This window comes from Phyllopteryx taeniolatus, chromosome 11 (genome assembly GCF_024500385.1).
Source record: "Phyllopteryx taeniolatus isolate TA_2022b chromosome 11, UOR_Ptae_1.2, whole genome shotgun sequence".
Taxonomy (NCBI): Eukaryota; Metazoa; Chordata; class Actinopteri; order Syngnathiformes; family Syngnathidae; genus Phyllopteryx; species Phyllopteryx taeniolatus.
This window is the reverse complement of record NC_084512.1, coordinates 9,367,941-9,386,498: the sequence shown is the minus strand read 5'-3', so window position 1 is coordinate 9,386,498 and position 18,558 is coordinate 9,367,941. Positions and strand designations below refer to the sequence as shown.

Sequence of the window (18,558 nt, the reverse complement as noted above, 5' to 3'; positions counted from 1 at the left end):
ACAGAAATCCATACTTACTCTATTTTAGGAGCAACCACTGGCATTCAAGCACTGTAATAGGGTGTGAGAAATTAACGGTCCCTGGGGTTAGAGTTCAAGAAATGTAGTCTGGATTAATGTGCTCACGGAGGTCTCCAATTGCTTGATGTCTTGTAGCCCTTTATAGGACACTTATCTAAATACATGGGAATCTCACCAAGCATTCATCCATCAATCCATTTTCCGTACCGCTTAACCTCACTAAGGTCGCGAGCGTGCTGAAGCCTATCCCAGCTTTCTTAGGGCGAGAGGCGGGGTACACCCTGAATTGGTCGCCAGCCAATCGCAGGGCACATATAAACAAACAACCATTCACACTCATATTCACACCTATGCAAACTCCACACAAGCGAGGCCGGATTTGAACGCTGGATCCTCAGAACTGTGACGCAGATGTGCTAACCAGTGGACCACCGTCCCGCCTCACTCAAAGCAGGCAAAAATAATTATTTTTCTGTTTCATTTAACTTTTACATATTATTATGTTTAAGTAATGTGGACCTATTTAAGTTAACATATATGCCCAATCAAAAGTAAATTATACATTTATTACACAGTGTATGTTTCTTCTGTTGGGAAACACCTCAGGCATTAAGCTGCATGGGAATAGAGTCATTTTCTGTCCTGCCCACACTACAGTTACAAAGAGACATGCCTATACTGCAGAGTATAGTGTACCTATAGCAGCGGGCAGTAGAACAAGGAGATTCAGAGGTCCAGAGGTCACAGTGAGTAAAAAATATATATCTACACGCACACACGAAAGACTTGAAAAGAAGTGCACACTGTGAGTCAAGAAGAGAGGAGAGACAGGGGATAATTTGAAAAAAAGTCAGTTGTGTATTGAATCCCAAATGGCCTTACTGTGAAAAGATGGAAATTTGGCATAGTTGAGTTGAGAAAGTCGTGGAGTGGTCATCAGCCTATAACAGTAACAAGATCATGGGGCAGAAAGTATGATTGTTAAAGTTAAGTCCTGTTTATTTCGTACAGCGGTCCCAAATGCTTTCTATGCCCTGCACCGCTAGAAACCTCCCCCTATAAAAGTGATTTCTCATTTTAAAAATTTGGGCACAACAATAAAGTTATAATAAGAGACAAATCTAAATTGTCACCTCACAAATTGAGCAGTACACTTCACTGGCCCCGAGATGATTCGAAAAGGTGGAGTGGTTGTTGAGAGACTGCTTACACAGGGCGCACCTGTGGTGACTACTCTTGTTGGTTATGAATGATCAGTGATGCCGGTAAAGTGTTACTCCCAAAAACCACCATTTTGAGTAACAAGTCAAGTAACGTGCTACTTTTCCCGGTAAAGTAATTAGACTACAGTTACTTCTTCAAACCAACAATAGTTACTTTTGCATCATCCGTGTCACTCACCAAATACTAATTTGTAACTGGTGATTCAAACAAAGGGCAGTCCAGATGTGCAAGACTGCTCTTCTTTTCAACCCATTGACGATCGGCCAGGGATGCCCAACCAGGGCGATTACAATTCGAACAGCTATTGAGAAAATAAACCATAATCTCTGCCAACAACCCCCCCATTCCCACCCACAACCCCACCCCGACAATGGGCCAAGGTGACGCAATCGACGGCCAATGCAGAGGGCGCCATTTAGTCCAGGACCGCCTCTGGGTAACTGTCACTGCAAAATTGCTCTCGCTGAAAAATGTACAGCAACAATTGATGCTAATGACAATGTCTAGATGATTATGCTATCCTATGTCTTTATGGTGTGAAATGGTTAGAGCATTTTATGGAGAAATTTGAAAAATGTTGAAAAATAAATAAGTACATAAAGCCAGATAGTCTTGCCTCCCAGGATTTGTGCATTTATATGATAATCAGCTTGCCTCTCATTTGCATTTCATTCTTTTTTGCGACCTCTTGAAATAAAGTAGATAAGGTAAAACTATTTTATTGTAAGATATTCTGTAGATGTTGAAATTATTTGTGCTATTTTGGAAAACAACTTTTTTTCAAAACCCATCAATCCATCCTTTTTTCGTACCACTCACTAGGGTCCACACGTTGTATTATAACATGACAGACTGAATTTTCTGTCGTGAGGGTCATTTAATCTTTTTTAATGGGTTAGCTTAACCAGTTGGATATTCTTCCGTGTCTAGCTCACTGGTTTGAAAGGAAGCCTTGGCTGTTATGGAATAGGACTCCAAGCAGTGATGTCATATATGATAATGTACACTCACTGGACACTTCCATTAAGACTAATACAAGAACTGAATTTAAATATTAGAAACACTCCTCAGTACAGGTATGTTGCGATGTAGTTCTACATCACAACCACAATAATACGTTTCTAAATTGATTATTGTATCAATACCTTCCTATTACTCGCATTGTTCAAAACTGAGTATTCTTAGCGCTATAAAAGCAAGCATTTTTCTTCACATTGGATGTGGGGTGTACCGATTGAAGGGTTTAGTATATATTTGCCTTAAGACTGTATCTGCATATCATTAAAACCTGGTTATGTTTTTCTTTTAACTCAAAATGAAATACATTTTGCCAACTGAATAGGTTACACTGGAAACTATTCTGAACAAGGTCGCCATTGCACTGCACTGCAATTGCACTGCACTGCAATTGCACTGAAAAGCAAAGTGCCAGAGGTCCAAATGTCACCTTTAATCAGCGTATACATGGATACAAAATCGTTTGCATCTACTTTTAGTTTTTGAGTCAAGATGGATAACTTTCCATAAGAATCAGGCAGGTGTTGCAAGACTTTCTGATGTGGCCTGTCCTTGTCGCCATCCCAAAGGATTGACCCATCTGCCTCTCCTGTTTTTTCCAGTCTCTGTGGATCTATGTGGCATCCAGGACTTGATTGCCTTTACATTTAAACAAACAGCACTAGCCATTTGGAGGCAGTGAGCCATGAGCTGTGACAGGAAGGTTGGGGTCAGACCGTTGGGGGAGAGGACTAATCAGAAGATAAGGAAATTATTTGTCACTTTCCTCAACTGATAAAAGGGCCTGTCCATGCACACAAATACTTACAACCTAATGCGAGTGCCCATTATTGACCTCCATTTGCTACCTTGATTCTTCGACCATCAAATTGTCACAACTAAACCTCACACTCACCAGATCTCTTTACGTCTTAATTGTTAATATATTAGTTCACAAGATGTTTGGTAGAAAAATAAATATCAGAAAGTGTCAGTATTAGTAAGTATAGCCCGAAAAAAAAATGTATGAGTACCAATAATTCTGTCCATGTGTGTATTTTACTACACACAGCACATACACCCATACAGTATATATTTCAGTGACTTTTCTTGAAGCCTTTGTTAAAAAAATAATTGATGAACCATTGTGCAGATGTGCACCTTGGTCCAAGTAGGAATGGATTAGATTTAATGGCTACAAATATACATCAAGGAATTGATTATTTTTAGTTTTATTACAGGGGAAAATAGATTAGTTGCCATGTGTGTACATTTGTGTGTCTTCTATGCGTCCATAAATACCGGTATATGCCTTTACATTTAAAAGGATTACAGTGATTGAAAGGCTTGCATTTTTGGAATACTCTTATTTTGTTGAATGTTAATCATAGGCCTTAAAAATGTCTGCCCTATCTTACCTAAGTGCCCCCAACACATTATTTTCCATGCATTGTTAATGCTGTCATTTTACATGTCAGTATATGTATATGCAATAATCATATCAACATATCATTGGACAAATTAAAGTTGCAAGTACAGTGGACTCTCACAACCATTCCAATAGGCTGTTTATCAACTGATGTGTTCCAATTTTAAAATTAAGTTTGCCTATAGGTGGTCATGCAAACAGAATCAACCTGTTCCAATGGTCAAACTTAGGCCAATATCATTTGTAAACTTTTTGGCTATATACTATACTGTACCTGCCTCACTGACGTTGTCCACCTACGACTTTGGGGATTGCCACAATGAAATCCACTGTCATGCCTTATGGCCACAGCTCCGGTTGACCGCCACAAAAATGGAGGCACCAAATATGGCCCACTTGGATAGAATCGCTTACACCGAGACATGGACAAAGTTCTGCCTGAGGTGGGAGTTGCAACTCTTTCTGACAGGGGACTCTGTCGGACGTTTTCAGCAGACCGTCACAATATATTTGGGTTTGCCAGTTCGGACCGACATTCATCATCATCAAACTGCACCCTAGGGTGTCATGGTGCCAAATGCCCATATGGAAACTCTTTGTTTGTTTGTTGGTGTTTGTTATGGACAATCCATAATGATCGCAGAAGTCCATTAACAGAATACCACTTGGGTTCTAGTCAGAGGGGCCGTTCCTCCCAATCAGGCCCTTCCAGGTTTTACTGTCATAGCCACATGAGCATTGAAGTACCCAAGCAGAATGAGGGAGTTCCCAGTGGGAGCACTCTCCAGCACCCTCTCCAAGGATTCCAAAAAGGGTGGGTACTCTGAGCTGCTGTTTGGGGGGAGACGACACTCTCGTCCACCAGGGTGATCCCCAATGTACAGGTACCAAGCCAGGGGGCAATAAATATGCCCACATCTGCTCGGCGCATCTCACCTGGGACCAAGTCCAGAGTGGAAAACAGTGCAACCCACCTCAAGAGGATTAGTAGCAGAGCCCAAGCTGTGTTACATGGCGAGCCTAGTTCTACTTGGAACTTCTCAACCTTGCACACCAGCTAAGGCTTCTTTCTTGCCAGAAAGGTAACTTTTCACATCCCTAGAGTCAGTTCTGTAACCAGGAATGGGATCACCAAGGTCTTCACCAGCACCAACAAGCTCACAATGCATCAAAACCCCTTGGCCCATCCCACAAGTGGTGAGGGGTGAGTCGACCCCCACCACCAGGCCTAGTTCCAGAGGGAGACCCCGGTGACCCGCATCCAGGCGAGGGAAAATGTTCTCGAAAGCTAGTGTTTTTCAGAAGGGTTTTTGAGGTCTGCTTTGTCTTGTCCTTAACTTAGGACCTGTTTGTCTTGAGTGACCCTTCTAGGGGCAATAAGCCCCAGACAATTTAGCTTGTAGGATTATTGGGACACACACTATAAGGTGATGGCTCAGGGAGGAGAAGTAACATTTTACCATAATAAATGCAGTATAATTTGCTCACAGTATGTTTTTTTTTTGTTGCAGCATTTCAAAGAGCGTGAATTATTCTTTCACACCATTTAAAGTAAGACTTTATTCTACTTTCTGGAATTACTTTAGGGCAGCTCAGAACAGACAAAACAGAGACAAGCAAAATTGGAATTTGGAAAAAATTGTTTGTTTTTTAGACTGAAGGTACCATGGCGGTTGGGAACTGACGAACAGAAAAGCAATAATGACTCAGAGAGTCTGAGGAAAATGCCAAGAAACAAGAATCATTGTCAGCTATTTAAACAGAAAAAGGTGTCACTATATCTGCACTATGATGACCGTAAAATATCAATAAAGTCACTGTACACTTACGCTGTCACCAGAATTAGCATTTTTTTAACCAACATTCATTCTGTTTACTTAAACAGCTTCACTTTAAAAGTAGAAAAAGAGACAGAATACAGTTTGGTACTTTAAACACCACCACAATGGATTTGAACGTCAACGTTCAGCTTTTTTGTCCATTGTTGCCCCAGAGAAAGCATGCCAATCTTCGCATGCCATACATCCGTCCATCCATCCATTTTCTGAACCGCTTATCCTCACTAGGGTTCCGGGGGTGCTGGAGCCTATCCCAGCTATTTTTGGGCGTGAGGCGGGGTACAACCTGAACTGGTCACCAGCCAATCGCAGGGCACATAGAAACAAACAACTATTCGCACTTACATTCACACCTACGGGCAGAATTGTGAGGCAGTCGATCACCGTGCCGCCTCATAACATGCCATTTTTTAAAAATATATATAAAATTTCACTGTATCTATTTTATTATTAGGTTGAAAAAGTTGGATTAGTTTTTACTTTTTTACTTAAGTGCGTTTATAAGTGTGTAATTTTGTACTTTTACTTAAGTAAGGGAGTGGCTTCAATACTTTTACCAGAGGTTTTTTTGCACAAGTATCAGTACTTTTACTTACGTACTAAATACCAGTACTTTTTACATTTCTGCCCCTGAGTACCACCATTTTGGAATTTAGAAAATACTTAAATGACTGCTAGAATCTGGATCACAAAATTTTTAGTTTCTGGTCTTGTTATCTTTAATTTTTATCTCTTCCCCCACTGCAGTAAAATAGTACGCAATTGTGTGACATAGAATACATCATCTGGAGAGCTCCAGAATCAATATTTATTTAATCCATCCATCCATTTTCAACACCACTTATCCTGGTTAGGGTCGCGGGACACTGGAGCCTATCCCAGCTGACTTCGGGCGAAAGGAGGACTACACCCTGAACTGGTCGCCAGTCAGTCGAAGGGCACGTATAGACACGGATAACCATTCGCCCTCACATTCACACTGTCACTGAGTGGGAACGGAACCCAAGCTGCCTGCACCAAAGTCAGGCTAGTGTACCACTACACCATCAGTGACTCTAATATTTATTTAATACTATTAAAAAAAATAAATAAAATAAAATAAAAATAAAATTAATACCAGAGATGCTGATAATTAAAGGTATTAATCCATGCAGAAAAGTATTAAACTGTTCTCAACCTGTTGTGCAGCTTGTCAGTTATGCAGGCTTGGCCATGTGTAGGTTGAAGAGTGCTGTGGGATAGACTAGGCGCTCAGCCACATTCCTTCTCAATAGCACAGCTCCATATAGCGACAAGCCACTGGGAAAGCACAGTCTCTAAAAAGGAAGCCTTGTCACAACTGTCCCTCCTTGTGAGTGGAATTGCAATGATTGGCACATCTTTTTTATTAGCTGGGCTTTCCTATCAGCTTGCAGGTACAACTGTGCTGACATGTGATTTACTGTTTTTACTGTCTCCTCTGGGCCAGGACATATGGTTGCTTGAGGTAACATATTAAAGGAAGTCCATCCATCCATCCATTTTCTGAGCCGCTTCTCCTCACTAGGGTCGCGGGCGTGCTGGAGCCTATCCCAGCTGTCATCGGGCAGGAGGCGGGGTACACCCTGAACTGGTTGCCAGCCAATCGCAGGGCACATAGAAACAAACAACCATTCGCACTCATAGTCATGCCTACGGGCAATTTAGAGTCTCCAATTAATGCATGTTTTTGGGATGTGGGAGGAAACCGGAGTGCCCGGAGAAAACCCACGCAGGCACGGGGAGAACATGCAAACTCCACACAGGCGGGGCCAGGGATTGAACCCGGGTCCTCAGAACTGTGAGGCTGACGCTCTAACCAGTCGGCCACCGTGCCGCCTATTAAAGGAAGTCTTTGCAATAAATGACTTTTTTAAAGCAACAAGCTGGATTTTACATATAAGGCCCACATAGTCATGTGACATAACCTTTGAATGTCTACAGGGTCTTTTTCTCTGAACTGTTTTGCCCCAGGCCATTTAGACATAAATACAGAATTGTAATATTTATAACCAACCACTCGCCTCAAGCGTGTGAGTTTTACAATGTGAAAATATTCACAAATACATCACAGAGTTTAACTAAACTACACGCTGGCTTTCAGCCTAGCATCTGTCCTTGATATAAATCACTTGTTTTTTTTTCTTTCCGTCTACTGTTGAATTTATGCGGATGAAGGAAACTTTGTTGTATTTCAGTTGGTGTTAATTATTGATAGACTAATTTCAAAGTTGAAATATGGCTTTTTGTGTCACTTCTATAATTAATTTAAGCGATTCTTTTGCATCGTCCTTCTGCCAGAACTGCATACTATGAAATTCTAACCAGTGCCCTAACCTCACAGAATTATTATTATTGGATCTTAAAAATGTTTTTTCTTAATCTGTTTATTAAATTTTTTGCCGAAAGTATTCGCACGCCTGCTTTAACTCGCTTATGAATTTAAGTGACATCACATTCTTTATCTGTAAGGTTTAATATGACATCTTTGCAGCAACATTTGTAGTAAATGTCACATTCTGTAATTATCATGCTTTACATTCTCCTCACTGGTGAAATATAACTTCAAATACATCAGAAAATATCAGTGGAAGTTTGGCGAGGCACCACAGGTGGGGGGGCAGTTATGGAAGGGTTGATGTGAAAGGCATGAAATGAAAGGGGGAGAGTAAAATCAACCGATGTCTGCTTGGTTACAAGCAGAGCAGACAGTTGGGGAGGTACAAAGAAACTTGTACAGCAGTGTAGGCGTAATCACAGCTCTATTGTGGTGAACAGTTAGAACTCTGCCTCTGTGAACAGCAGGGGTCTAAGACCCAGATCCCTATGAATCACCATATATTTAGCATTTCTTCAGGTCTTACATTAATCACAGATTTCATCAGGTAGTCCGTGTTTCAAATTAAAATGCTAACTTTTGACAGCACTTTCTCACCAAAAACCAGCTCAACCAGAAACCAAGAAAGGAAATTGACACATGGTAGATGGACAACTACAGTCTAGCAAACTATTTTATCCAATACACGCTACAGAAAATATCTTCACAACAAATATCGTGTATAATAGTCATATTATATTGATGAATTGTAGATTTGATGAGAGGAAGATTGTATTCAGTAAACATAAATTTACAGTACATTAACTTATTTACCAACATACAATCTACCCATCCTACCATTTCTAGTCTGATAGATACTTAAACCTTTGCTTCTTCATTACTGGTTTATGCCAGACAGGTTATGTTTCCTAGCAAGAAAAATATGTATATAGACATGCTTAACAAATCTATTCGACATTCCATTAGAAATTATTTATTGTGAATACTTAAGCTCTCAGAGCTACTTTTGTATGACCAAATTTGAGCGGGCTCACTGGGCTTCTCTGAGAAGTCAGAAATTAATTCAGCATGTCTTTCAAACAGTCACTTGTTGGAATTGCTGGCACCATCTTCACGTGGCTCTAGTCATACCTCACAGGTAGAGCTGAATGTGTCTCCATGGGGAGCTCAAGATCTCTGCCCCATACAGTCACCTGTGGAGTCCCACAGGGGTCAGTCCTCGGGCCAATCCTCTTCACCCTCTATGTTGCTCCTGATCATCCGAAAACAGTGTCTACTACTCCTGTTATGCTGAGGACACTCAGCTGTACCTGAAACTTTATCCCTCATTCCCCTCAACATCGGCTCTCTATGCCTGACCGGAGGAGACAAAGGCATGGATGACAAATGATTTTCCCCAGCCAAACAGTGCCAAAACTGTCCATCCATCCATCTTTTTTCTGAGATGCTTCTCCTCACTAGGGTCGCGGGCGCGCTGGAGCATATCCCAGCTATCATCGGGCAGGAGGCAGTGTACACCCTGAACTGGTTGCCAACCAATCGCAGAGCACATACAAACAAACAACCATTCGCACTCACATTCACACCTATGGGCAATTTAAAGTTGTCAATTAACCTACCATGCATGTTTTTGGGATGTGGGAGGAAACCGGAGTGCCCGGAGAAAACCCACGCAAGCATGGGGAGAACATGCAAACTCCACACAGGCGGGGCCGGGGATTGAACCCCAGTCCACAGAACTGTGAGGCAGACGCTCTAACCAGTAGTCCGCCGTGGCAAAAGTGAAGCCATCCAATTCGCTACTCCACGTCAAACCCACTCCTCCTCCATCACAGGCAGTAGTATTTCCAGCCATAGCATTTCCCTTCCTTCTGTCACAAATCTGGGTGTCAACTTTGTTTCCCATCTTTCCTTTGACACCCACATTTGCCATCTCACGAAAGTTTCTTTTCTCCATCTCAAAAATATTGCTAAATTCTGCTCTTCCCACTCCCTACCTGTTGCAGAGAGATTGGCCCATGCCTTTATCTCCTCCAGGCTGTAATATTGCAACTCATCCTTTGTCGAGATCTCAGGCAGTAGCCTGCAGAAACTCCTGCACATCCAAAACTGGAAATACTCTTTCTCCAAACCCTACACTGGCTGCCAGTCCACTACTGACTCCACAACATACTCTGCTTACTTACCCACCAGTGTCTTCACAGCAATGCCCTTCCATACAGTACCTCAGCAAGCTTCTCACTCCACACACCACCATAAGGTGGCTCCAGTCCAGCAACACCCATTCCCTCCACTGGCCTACGATTAAACTTATCACCATGAGGGACAGGGCCTTCAAAGCTGCACCACGTCTTTGGGACACTTTCCAAGAGTTCCTAAGGCTCGCAAAGTGTGGAGATGTTCAGAAAGGGACTAAAACAATTAGAAATGCCTATTAGGTTTTTAATCTCCATTCTTCACCTCGCGCTTCCAATTGTGTTTGCCTTTACCTAATCCAGCTGTTTTGTCACGTTAAGATGGTATAATTTAACTCTGGACCCACAAGCAAGGCTGAGAGGGTTGTGGTGAAAGGTTTATTGGAGGAGAATGATCAAGGTGGATTCCTGGGGCGGATTGGCAGGTCGTCGGAACAGGGAGTGGCAGGCGGTGGCGTGAGCACATGGATGGCGGCGTGGTCGAGGAGGTCAGCACAGTGAGGAACACAGAAGGAGCACTGAGGACAAGGAAGAACATGGAGGTCAGAGGTATGGCAAGACTGGCGTAGCTTACACGCAGGTTTGAGAGCCGTTGTACCATAGGAGAACTGTTTTCGGGATCTGGCAGGCTTTTATGCAGGTGAAGATGAGGGCTCATTGATGACAGGTGTGCGGCCGAGGTGGAGCTGATTAGAGAGAGAGAGAGGGTGGGAGAGAGAGAGAGCAAGAGGAGCGCAAAGCGCCACCCGAGCTCCAATAAAAGACTGCAGGGCACAGCTCATGACAGTACCCCCCTCTCAACGGACGCCCCCTGGTGTCCCACCAGGTTTTCCCGAGTGAGCTGCATAAAATTCTCTCATAAGGGAGTCATCCAATATAAGTTTACAGGAAATCCAAGAGCGTTCCTCTGGACCATACCCCTCCCAGTCTACCAGAAACTGGTAACCTCTCCCCCTGGGCCTCACATCGAGGATGCGCGAAACCGTGAAGGCCGGGTGGTTGTCAATAATACGAGGGAGGAGTTGTGGGCCTACTCAATCCATGGGAGGAATGATCTCCAGGAGGTGGGGTTGCATGCAGCAACGCAGCGAAGGGACGATTCTAGGGACTGATTTTCCCGCTCGGTCTGGCTCTTGGTCTGTGGATGGTATCCAAATGACAAGCAGGCTGCTGCATCCATCGCTATACAGAACTCCTTCCACACAAGGAGGACCTCGGTCCGAAACAATATCGATGGGAATTCCGTGGAGTTTGAAAACATGTTGGACAAGGAGGTTAGCAGTTTAAAAGCCAGAGGGTAGGTTTGAGTAGGGGTACGTAATGGACATATTTGAAAAAACGATCGACAATAGTGAAAATGATAGTGTTACCTTCAGAGGCGGGTAGGTCGGTAACGAAGTCCAAAGCGATGTGGAACCAAGGTCGGCTCGGGATAGGCAAGGGGCGCAGCAGACCAGCTGGGGCAGGTGTGAAGTCTTCGCTCGGGCACAGATGGAGCAGGCTTGGACGAACCCCCAGGTGTCTTTGGCCAGGCTAGGCCAACAGAAGTGTTGTAGTATGAAATGGATGGTGCAGATGATGCCGGGATGACAGGTGAGCTTGGGGTTGTGGCCCCACTGAAAGAGCATGCGGAATCGGGTACGAACAAGACCGGAGGTCCGGTCTTGGGATACGGATGAGTTTTTTGAGCCTCTTTGACCACTTGTTTGACTTTCCAAATGGCCGCTCCAACTTAGCATGAGGAAGGGAGGATGGGTTCTGGTTCTGCAGGACTGGAGGTGGGTGAGTACATCTGAGACAGTGCGTCAGGTTTGCTGTTGCGAGATCCAGAACGGAAGGAGAGACTGAAATTAAATCTGCTCAAAAAGAGGGCACAGCAAGATTGTCAGGGATTGTGAGGCTGGCGCTCTAACCAGTCGGCCACCGTGCCGCCCAAACTAAATCAATCTTGTCTCAAATTACTCAAAAATGTACTTACTCAATGTGAAATCTGTGCCTGTTTAATTGAACATGAAGCTGATATAATCGCAGAAAGTCACAACTTATTCGGTGGATAGACAAGTTTATTGTACCTTCTGCCATCTAATGGAAGAACAGTCAATCATTTTGTCAGTCACCATACATCGCTGACATAGATAGATGTACAATAATATAGTATTTGTAACGAATAAATAATTATTTTTTTGACATATTAAGTTTAATTGGATAATTTCCCGCAGCACCCCGATTATTTCATGGCACACTAGTGTGCCACACCACCATGGTCTGGAATCACTGGTCTGCCTTGACAAATAAGGAGTAGAGACAGTCATCCAATCAACTTTGGGTGGGGTCATTACTTTATTTTAACATGGTGCTGTAGTCGACTACATAAAATAGTCTCTATTGATTCTCCTGATCATGTAAACACATGAAAGACCTGGATCTTTTTACTGAGATCTCATGACAAGTTCAACTTGTATAATGTGCTTTGTAGTCAATTAAAGATTCTCAGTTTACATAATGTTGCGGTGTCAGAGTTGGTTTTGTGCCAGAAGAGCTTTTCGGCTTACTAGTGGAAATCCCCTTGAGTGTAGACTCACAAGGGGTTTTCTGTCCAAGACTTCAATAAAACATTTTTCATACCATGCAATTGAGATCTCTCTCCAAATTAACGGGGACTTGAATGGAGTTGCCAAAAGAGACATTACAAGATGCTTGTAAATTGGAAAGATCAAGTGGGAGAAATAACTTTTACTGTAAGGAGGTGTTGTGATTAGACTTTCCTTTGGGTAGACTCCAGATATAGGAGGCAAGGCAGAAAACCTCTGTTTGGCTGATAGAATGTGATCACTGAAATAACTTCATGGTAAAAATAAGGCTTGTTTCATCAGTAAAATAAAATCTAGAACTATGTATTTGATTTTCCAACATCGTGTGCGTGAATTTCTCACTTGTGCTGGATTTAATTATGAACTGAGCACTGAAACATTGATAGCAACATTTGTATTAATTGCCACATATTAATAGTTATAGTTATATAATAGTAAATCAAGGTTATACGCAGCAGTAACTTTCCCGTGTGAAGACACACCTCTCAGAGGGAAATGAGGGCAACATCTACAGTGCCGTTTACAGAAGTCACAGCATTGAAGTCACCTCATCTCTCTCCAAGTGTCCCTCTGCGAAGCATTCTGTTTCCCAGAGAAAACCATCAATCCCGCTTATATACAGCTTATGTACAGTAAGCAATGACTAACTGATTGAGTTTTGTACTTGTGAATTGAGAGACAGTTGACACACATAGTGTTTCACAACACAGTGACAGTTCCAATCATTCATTGCTGGACATGGTCTATTGTTTGGCTTTATTGTGAGGGATGATATAAGAGTCACCCAGGCTAATGCAAACAAAGGTATACATTGTCAAGCATTTTCTGCCTCGTCACTCTTATTGACCTGCTGTCTCTATCAGAAATATCCAATCAATGTTTGAATGGTGAGGTCACTGAGCCCCAGCGAAAGGTGAGAAGACAATATCTGATGGTCATTAGCACCACCGCAGACTTCAAAGAGTCAAGCTGCTCGTGAACTATGCTGGCAGAAATGGACTGTAGACAAGTCTATCATTAAGAGCTGATGTTGAATGGACTGCACTTAGATATAAAAAGTCCCCCCCCCCAAAAAAACCCTGTTCAAAAGCCGTTTTATGATTATGAAAAATGAGACCAACATGAATCATTTAAAAACAGTTTTCACCATTAATGTGACCTATAACCTGCACAAATCAACTGAAAGAAAATGAAATATTTTCAAGAGGGGAGTTAAAAACAAACAACGGAAAAAATTCAGGGTGTAGACACCTTCTTATAACTGGGGATGTAGCTGTGTTCAGAATTAACCAATCACATTTAAACTCTCGTTAAATAGCAGTCAATATCTGCCACAATTTAACAGACCTTTGATTAACCCCAAATAAAGTTAAAAGTTTTTCTAGTAGGCTCTTTCTGACATTTTTGGAGTCACATCTTACAGCACAAGGAGGGGAGCTTCCACAACCTCAGAGGGATGTCATTGTTAAAAGGCATCAGTCAGGAGAAGGCTGCAAAATAATTTCCAAGGCATTAAATACTGTATACCATGGAACACAAAAAAGACAATCATCATTAGTTGGAGAAAATATGGCACAATAATGACATTACCAAGCTCTAGATGTGCCTCTGAAATTGATGAAAAGACAAGAAGAAAACTGGTCTTGGAGGTTGCCAAAAGGCCAACAGCAACATTGGAGGAGCTACAGGAATTTCTGGCAAGTACTGGGTGTTTAGTGCATGTGATAAAAATCTCACATCTGCAATCGTACAACAGTGGCATACTAACCTTTACTTGTGCTTCTTGGGTAAGCTTTGAGCTCTGTGGCTTTGTGAACACTGAACAAACCAAATTTGTGTGCTGTGTGTTATTTGTAAAGTTTCACACGTGATGAGGTTAATGCCGTATCTGATTCAAAGGCTGCTATGCAGATCAAGATAGGACCTTCCCCGAATTCTTTAAGCCCTGTCATATCACACAACAACAATAAACTTTTTGGGAAACAAAAATGATTAGCGTTTATTATAAGACATGTTGAGGTTAGGCGCTCGCTTATGTGTGTATGTGTGCATGCTTGGCCCATGTCCACTTCTTCCAACTGTGCTAAAAACAGAGAAGTTTATAGATCAGTGAACTCACACTAAAGCATAGCCTAGCCCAGAACAAATTGTCTAGTCTTACAGTGAGAAAATGTGGTAGTAGTTAATGACTCAATAGGGCTTAAAGGCATCATTTGTTCACATTAAGAGGAAAAGGTGCTGCTGCAATTAAGAAAAGCTTTTCTTTTGCCATTTGGTAAGTTCCATTTTTATTCACATTTCTTATCTATGTTCTGTATCGCTTTCTGTGTTCAGCATCGCAGGGAGGAGGTGGGATAGGCCTTAAACTTGGAGTGAAAGGCCTATCCGGCTCCTACTGTAATTTCCCGTGTATAATAAGCAATCCCCCCCCCCCCAAAAAAAAATTGTCATAAGTCAATAGTCCACATTATATATAGGTATAGGGGCAAATGGAAAAAACTTTCACATTTTATAAATGTATGCCGCCATCTAGTGGTTATGAAAAAGCTGTACACTTTCATTCCAAAATGCCATCGCCACCTAAAGGTGATGAGCAAGGTGTACACTTTCATTCTAATATGCCACCGCCACCTAGTGATTATAAAAAAGGTATAGCCTACACTTTCATTCCAATATGACAACGGTACGTATGACTGCATATATGTACAGTTGTGCTCATAAGTTTACATACCCTGGCAGAATTTGTGAAATATTGTTTTTTTTCAAATATGACTGATGACTGAACAACAACCATCATTAATCTCTTCATGATTATGCTTTGTTTATTGATAATGCTTTTCTGAAATGCTTGACCGTGTAATTTGAATCCCATTAAAATAAAATTAAATGTGGTTCGCCTGGTCCTTCATGTTTTTTTTAAAGAATTGTACCCATCTAACAAATTCTGCCTGGGTAATCAAACATATGAGCACAACTGTGTGTTTTCTAATTTACGAAATAAAAGTAGGGCTGTGAATTTCAAAATAAGAGCAATAAATTAGATGTTTGCTAAAATCTGTACGAAAATTTCCGCCTGTGTGGAGTTTGCATGTTCTCCCCGTGCCTGCGTGGGTTTTCTCCGGGCACTCCGGTTTCCTCCCACATCCCAAAAACATGCATTAATTGGAGACTCTAAATTGCCCGTAGGCATGACTGTGAGTGCGAATGGTTGTTTGTTTCTATGTGCCTTGCGATTGGCTGGCAACCAGTTCAGGGTGTACCCCGCCTCCTGCCCGATGACAGCTGGGATAGGCTCCAGCACGCCCGCAACCCTAGTGAGGAGAAGCGGCTCAGAAAATGGATGGATGGATGGATAATAATAATAATAATAATAGGCGGCATGGTGGGCGACTGGTTAGCACATCTGCCTCACAATTCTGAGGACCGGGGTTCAAATCCACGCCCGCCTGTGTGGCGCTTACATGTTTTCCCCATGCCTGCGTGTGTTTTCTCCGGACACTCCGTTTTCCTCCCACATCCCAAAAACATACATGGTAGGTTTATTGAAGAATCTAAATTGCCCATAGGTGTGAATGTGAGTGCAAATGGTTGTTTGTTTATATGTGCCCTGCGATTGGCTGGCGACCAGTTCAGGGTGTACCCCGCCTCTCGCCCGAAGTGAGGATAAGCGGTACAGAAATTAATGGATGGATGGATAATAATAATAATCCATCCATCCATCAATTTTCTGAGCTGCTTCTACTCACTAGGGTTGCGGACGTGCTGGATCTGGTCTGTTGTAGGCACAGGTGGGGAGAGTTACATTTACTCAAGTAACTTTTTCCATAAACTGTACTTGTCAGAGTACTTTAAATGCACCGTACTTTTTACTTTTACTTGAGTATTTATGTGAAAAAGGGTCGGTATTTTTACTCCGTTACAATGATCGACATGCCGTTCGCTACTTTTATTTGTTCATTCTTGCGTGTGTGCGTCTATTTTTAGACTCCATCTTCGACTTCCGCATAGGGTGTCCGTTGCGCCAATCAAACGGGATCACTAATGTCATTTGACTCCAATTCACCAATCAGACGACACAAGGCAGTCACCTGACCGCGCACATAGCCTTCGCGAGCCTATCAAAATGACTCATTTTGGGGGGCGGGGGGAAACGGCCGCGCGACTGTTTATTTTACACACTCCACAAAATAACAGCTTTATCATGCAGCTCTTCAATTGTGACTGCCCAAACGTGGATATTTCAGCCTACTTCAAACTTGAGAAAACACCTTGTTGCAGATGTTTCTATTGTTGTTTTGGCAGTGGATATGGCAACATTAGCCCTATCCCTATGGTGTCGCACATGCACACGCAATCATTAAGTCTGGTCAGCAAACAGCTTCGTCATGAAGTCATTTCAGCGAATAAAGCAAATAATGTTTCTGTAGCGACCAATGTATGTGTTGTTGGTTTTTGGGTAGTTAAAAATTTCAATGGTGGCAGGTGAGTGTCGACTCCCATATATTATTATTATTATTATTTTATTTTATTTTATTTAATGTTCATGTTCTGATTTTTTTTTTTAAATCTGAAGTTACTCAGAAGACTCTTTACTTGAGTAGTTTATTCTATGAGTACTTTCTTACTCTTATTCAAGTAAATATTTGGATGACTACTTTTTACTTTTGCTTGAGTCATATTATTCTAAAGTAACAGTACTCTTACTTGGTGGTACTGATGGTAACAGGCTGATTAGTGCTCCTACCTCCTAATGTCCATGTCTACCTTCTTAGTTTAGCTGGTTTTGAGGACTATATGATTCCCCCTGCACCAATCCAGTGAGCATGCAATTTTGCACCAGCTCTTTGAGATCTTAATAAGTCAGGCCTTTCGTCTCAAGACTACACAGTGTTCTAGGCGTGTGTGTGCATGTGTATGGTGCAACTGAAAATTTGAGTGATTGATTGAGTTAGTGATTGATTGATTGTGTGATCTGCACAATCAATGTGTGGACATACTTGTATCTACATTAATTTAATAGATTCTGGACAGTACATTTTACAACCTATCCCACCAACAAACAAAGCCATAAACAATGATCACATCAGTTTGCACTTTGCCCTTGTTGGAGATAACCAATGCACTATAGTTAGTATTAGTAGTAGTTAGTATTATGAATGTGTTGTTTAGGTTTCTTGAAAATGCCTTTTTTTACAATTATTATTTTATAAATAATATTATATAATAATAAAAAATAATCATAAAAACATATAAAAATATAAATATAAATAAAAATAGTAATAATACTCTTAATTTCCCAATCGCAGCCTCTTTGAACTGACTGTAAAATATACAATTTCTGTAGCAAAATACAAATTTTTAGGGCAGCCTGTCTACCATGTTTGTGGAGTGTTTCCATTTTATTTATGTGCAGGAAAATTACATTCTGACCAATATTAACATGTGCTTAACTTGTCCAATTTCCTCCTAGACATTTCTTCCAAAATCTTTTTTTTTTTTTTTTTTTCATGCGTCCGTAGGGATTCCTACGTGAACTTGTTTTGAGATTTATTTCCAATTTATGTGGATAAAACAGAGATCTGTTATCTGGATCCTCTATTTTTGTAGAGCTTCACTCTTTCTTTTTTTTGTCAGGTCTAAGACTCTCACCATGACTAAGACAAATCATAATCTGATTTGACATTGTGACGCATATCTGCCAAGCTTGTAGTTATTACAATCAAGGATATAAAAGCTTAAATTTATTGCCAAAATATTAGTTGACAAAAATGATATCCCAATATAATGGACAAAATTATGCGAGTAAACTGCACAATGAAAAAGTCAGTCAGTCAACATCGCATGTCATCTGAGGTAATACACGATATGTTGTACATGTAGTATGGGTCAGTGAAACATGAATTGTATT

The 18,558-nt window shown here is 41.6% G+C and overlaps 1 protein-coding gene across 4 annotated transcripts in view; it reads left to right on the top strand.

The window, feature by feature from the left end:
* The window catches only part of cdh23 (cadherin-related 23), a 205,850-nt gene that overhangs the window by 64,468 nt on the left and 122,824 nt on the right, over nt 1-18,558 (top strand). The gene's annotated exons all lie outside the window — the stretch shown is intronic.